The sequence below is a fragment of the Capsicum annuum genome, chromosome 7 (genome assembly GCF_002878395.1).
Source record: "Capsicum annuum cultivar UCD-10X-F1 chromosome 7, UCD10Xv1.1, whole genome shotgun sequence".
NCBI classification, from domain to species: Eukaryota; Viridiplantae; Streptophyta; class Magnoliopsida; order Solanales; family Solanaceae; genus Capsicum; species Capsicum annuum.
Window position 1 is genome coordinate 73,774,129 of NC_061117.1, and position 5,637 is coordinate 73,779,765.

Here is a 5,637-nt window from a genome sequence, read left to right on the forward strand (position 1 = left end):
ATACATATTGATAAATTCAAAATAATTAGAGGCTCAAACTAAGGTAGGTAGATAAAATAGGTGCATTTCTTGAGCATAAAACTTGAGTAGAGAAAACCTAGGAAGGGAGTCACCAATATTCATACTTCATTATTTTCATTGAACATTCTTTCTCTTTATTCCTATTTTTCTCAACTATCTTTCTATGCTCCAAAGTTCTGATCCCTTTCTTTTAAGTACACATAATCTTTTTTAAATCCAAACATATATAAACTGCTCCAACAAATAGGTTCATGTAAAATTGCATAATTCTCTACTACTATTATGGAATATTTTTGCAATATCTTCATCTTGTGGATTTTGTTCGTAACAATCGAAAAAGATTTAATCGTGGAGGGTCTAGGAATTAATTGAGGGACAAGGAAAACTCACTCATCTGCTTCCACCAGACATTGTAGTGAAGCTTCTAAAAGAGAACGGACTCAATAAAGTGAAGTTATTCAAAGTAGATCCAGGAGTGCTTAAGGCACTAGGCAGATCAGCTATTCAATTTATGGTTGGGATACCTAATGACATGTTTGAAACACTGTCTACTAGTGCTCGTGCAACAGAGTAGTGGGTTTAACAGAATGTTTCCTCCTTTATTTTCAAGAATGGCGTCAATATCAGGTTTGTTAATTTTCTTACCATAACTCTAAATCCATTAAATGGTACAATCATTGGCTTACAATTAAGTTTTTTATTTCTAACAATCTAGGAAGAAAAGTTTAATAAGTGTTGACACATTCTCCAATCTATATCAGTTTTTTTTATGGTTAGTCTTAAGTTTGAGTAATGAATTGAATAATTACAGTAGATTGACATTCTGGAAAAAATAATTTATTTATAAGAAAACATTCTCAATTTACTTAGAAATAAAGCTCTATTATTATTGGCGCATATATCCTTGGTCTCCACATGCTTTTTGGCAAATTAGATATTCCTTAAGAAAAAAATTAATGAGGAAGAAGAAATTATTAGATTGTGTTCATCAAGCATAAAGATAGATGACTTGTATACAAGAAAAGACATTATATTATGTAAACGAGATTGCAATTTCAAAAAGACATGATCTTATTTGTAAACTAAGGTATGATATATATGTTTAAAAGTGATGTCTCATTAAGTGATGATGCATGTCTTTCTTTATGATGTATGGATATATAGGATGTCATCGATCAAGTCACCCAAAAGGAACCATCAGACTATGTTATAGTGGTTGTGGCATTTGTCAAAATATTTTGTGACTGTTATTCTAAGGTATTATTATACATGTCTACTGTCATTTGATGTTTAGGTCTCATCTAGTTATTATAAATAAAAATACACAAAAATAAAGTATTAGTTTAATAATTTTATGTGCCAAAAGGAATGAAGTCATTTGTTAACCAATTTAACAAAAAATAAAAAGAATATGAAAGTAAATAAGGTGAACACTAGTAGTCTTTCTTCATGACAGTAACTGATTGACATTATTTAGATATACAGTTAGTCTTTCCTCATGAAATTATGTAATTTGATAATATGTATACATATTAATATTCTAGTCTTTCTCATTTTAATTGAGAAATAAATTTAGGTACTTTATATTATTAGTTTTTGTTTTGGAGTCCTTTTTTTTTCATATCACCATAGTACTTGTTCTCCCCACATGACAAAAATATAATTAGGACAATATATCATTGTTAAGCAGTAATGAAATTATTTACTTTTTTCTTACTATTTTATGCACATTCATTTTGATTGTCCTTAGATATGTTGCAAAGGGAAATGAAAATTTTCTAAAAGCCTACAAAAACACATTCCTTAACACAACATATTTAGCCCTCGAAATGTGAAAGCAACTCTTATCAAAGCAGGCCTAGGGTGAAAACTCAAGGTTACAGTTCCAATTAATGCTAACGTTTATCAGAGACACTAAATTTACATCTGGTGGGAATTTTAGATCATACATTCATGGTCTCATGATGAAGATTGTTAAGTTCCTAATTGACAATGGGGTCCTCTTACCATTAACATCTAGCCATTCGTTAGCCTCTATTCTGATCCCCATTTTCCAATTAACTTCCCCTTCTTTTATAGGGCATCATACCCCGTTATTAAAGTTTCCATCTTATACACTAATATTTTTGAAGCTAATTATGATACCCTCATTTGGGCTCTCGAGAAAAATAGTTTCGGGTCACTTTCTATTATAGTAGGAGAAATAGGCTGGCCCACCGATGGTGCTTCCAATGCAAATATTGAGTAGGCTATGAAGTTCGATTAAGGTCTACTGGAATAAATTAGTCAGGGCATAGGTACCCTGAAATGACCTACACCACCAGACATTTACCTTATTGGGCTAGTGTAAGCAGATGTTAAGAGCATCATACCAAGGAATTTTTATTGACATTGGGGAATCTTTTACTATAATGGAGCAATCAAGTACCAACTCAATTTAGGTAACAACCAAATATTGACAACAGTAAAAAACATTAGATACTTAGCTAGGAAATGGTGTGTATGACCCCTGATGCTAATCTTATGGATCCTAACTTGCCAGAAAATATTAATTATGCTTGTAGCATGCAGATTGCACTAGCCTTGGAGATGGTTCATCCCGTGGTGGTATGGACATGAAGAGCAATGCGTTGAGTGAATTTAATATGTACTTTAAAATGATGAATCAATAGAAGGGGTTATGTGAAAGGTTTCACAATTTGTTGGTCTTTATAATAATTGATCCATCTCTCTCCTCTCCTAGTTTTGGTTGTAGCTCCTCTAATTACGATTAGTGGTTATGATTGATATGGGAAGGAACGAGACGAGGGTTAATCTAGGAATTTCTTCAGCTACAAAGATATAACATTATTCTCTTATTTTATTTGTTCTAGTAGTTATGTTGCACTACTAATATATGTATTTGACTTGGGATATATATGTTTATTGAGCGTTAATGTACATAATATGATCTCTTATTTCCTTCTACCTGCAGCAATATTTATAAATTTACATAATTGGTAATCATGCTTTATAAATTTACTTGTTGCTATATGTCATTTGTTTAAACTATTCAGAAACTTGAACTACTTGGCCAAATGCCCACTTTAAAAACATAATTATCCAAATAAACACACGTATTATTTTTTGCCAAATGCCCACTTTAAAAACATAATTATCCAAATAAACACACGTATTATTTTTTGCCAAATGCCCACCAATTAGGATGTTATGAATTTGATTTAAAAATCATGCAAGACTAGAACAAAAGTCCTCAATAGTATACTTTAGTTCCTCTTATCCAAACTAATAATTGATTTTTTATTTCTAAAAAGTAAAATATAAAATGTCAAAGAAGCCAAAAAGAGCTCACATTTTTCTATTAAATTTCTCCGATTCCAGTAGATTTTTCAACAATTTTTGCTTCCTCACAACCAAAAACCACCACAAATGTCATAATATTTCTTATTGCTTCCATTTAACTTATTATCTTTAAAGATATTTTATAAAAAATATTTTCCCACCATTTTATATGATTGAGAAGATTTCTAAATAACTTCATAACTCGTTAGTAAATAGATTCTAGTAGTTTAGATGAACTATAAATTTGTGTCTCCATTCCAGTGGCTAGAAGAGCATTGATAAGAAACAAAATATTTTCATTCACGATTTTGTACGAATATCTTGTCAGTCGTCAACCCATTATAGACCAAGACCTTAATCTAGGATCGACCCATGTAGTTCAATAATAGTAGTAGCAAAATTTAATTGTTGGTGAAGATTATATAATAATATACGAGTAGATTCTCAAATATTGGAATTGAAAATCTTTAAGTATGAAGACAATTTATATTGCACTGCATTGGAATTGTTCACATAACAACATAGTTTGTAAGTGTAACTGAGATTTGGGAGTCACCTTATGACCTAAGCAACTTAGTGATTAGTTATCAAATAAATAAGAGGGAAAAATTCATCCTACATTCATAATAAATGATAGGTACATGATGTTTTACCTGTTTGATGTTGTTGTTGATGGCTTTAGGCCTATATTAAGGATAAATATAATCTCAAGGTTTTCATAAGAACCATTTAATTTATCCCTATCCCTACCCGATCACCACACCCAAGAGCTGATGACAATGATTTGGTTGAACATGAGAGCTTGGATAATCATTCAATGAATATGAAAGACTATCTAATGAATATGAAAGATCATTTAATGGATGTAAAATATCTAAATATTTTGAAGAAGAGTGAAAAGAGAGTGGATCGCTTTTAAACCCAAACATTGCTTCTCTAATGGAACTAGTTTGTATAATGGATAAATGTTCAATAGAGAAAAAGAGCTAAAATTTTTACAGCGAAGAGACCATGAGAAAGTCTTCTGATTTTTCTACGTTGAAGAGTTGTAGTAAATCATTTAAGGTGGAATGTCTATATCCTAGTTGTGCCTAAATTCGTGGCTAAAAAATTATGAATCCCGAGTAGATTTGCCATCTAAAAGTATGTTGGTGATAATAGTTGTAGTTTTGAACATGACATGGGAAGCCTTAAGTAAATCTCATCCAAGGTCATTGCCTTGGTAACAATATAGTGATAGAAAGGGTCAAAACACAAAAGAGATTGAGAGAATTATTTTTATGGAGTTTTATTATAGTCCAAGCTATTGAAATTGTTGGAGAGGACTTGTGATTGCCAAATAAATAGTTATTAGAACACCAAAGAACGGGTATTCTTTTTTGCCAACTTTTTTCTACATGATCATTTCTCTTAATGTTGGTTTTACCTATTATTTCACGTAAATAGCCTTTTTTCAAAATTTGCTCTCAGGAAATGATGCCTCACATCAATATGCTTTGTCCTTGTATGCTGCACCAGGTTTATAGCTATGTTTAGAGCTCTCATATTGTCATACATCAAAGGAATTATACAAGAGACAATCCCAAAATCCCTTATTTATGGTTTGAACTATGACAAATAAGCACAACAGAAAACTACATCAATATATTCAGCTTCAACAGTAGATAGTGCAATAAAATTTGTTTCTTAAATTGTAAGAAAATTAGAGAGGAACCTCAAAAATGAGTCATTCTTGAGGTACTTTTTCTATTTACCAAGTACACAACATAATTAGCATTAGCATAGCCTACTAGATCAAAATTGTCTCTAGATCAATAGAATTAGACTAGGTCCCCTGTCCCTTTTAGATACCTAAGAATTCTTTTGGCTACTTTCAGAAGAGACTCCTTTGGAGTAGCCTAAAATCTAGCACACATACAATACTAAACAAAATATCTGGTCTACTTATAGTAAGGTATAGTAAGGATCTAATAATCCCTCTATAGATGGTCTTATTAATTGAGGGACCAAGTTCTTCCTTATCAATCTTTGAACTGGTTAAAATGGAAGTATCAATTGGCTTGGTAACTCCCATGTTGTATGTTACACCCTAGATATTTTATCCTTGAAAAATCATAAACTTTGAGTTCACTGTTCTAACTACAACTGACTATACAAGTTGTAAGGTCTCTATATGGGTTATATGACTCAAACCACAACCTTAATAGTGAAGGTTTCCCTTTCTTCTACCTTGGTTATGAATTAAGCCCAATGAGTCATAAGGACTCAAGGTAC

The 5,637-nt window shown here is 31.4% G+C and overlaps 1 pseudogene; it reads left to right on the forward strand.

Annotated features, from left to right (window-relative positions):
- Nucleotides 1–303: 303 nt before the first annotated feature.
- On the forward strand, nucleotides 304–2,914 carry LOC107877452 (annotated as a pseudogene).
- The last annotated feature ends 2,723 nt before the right edge of the window (nucleotides 2,915–5,637 follow it).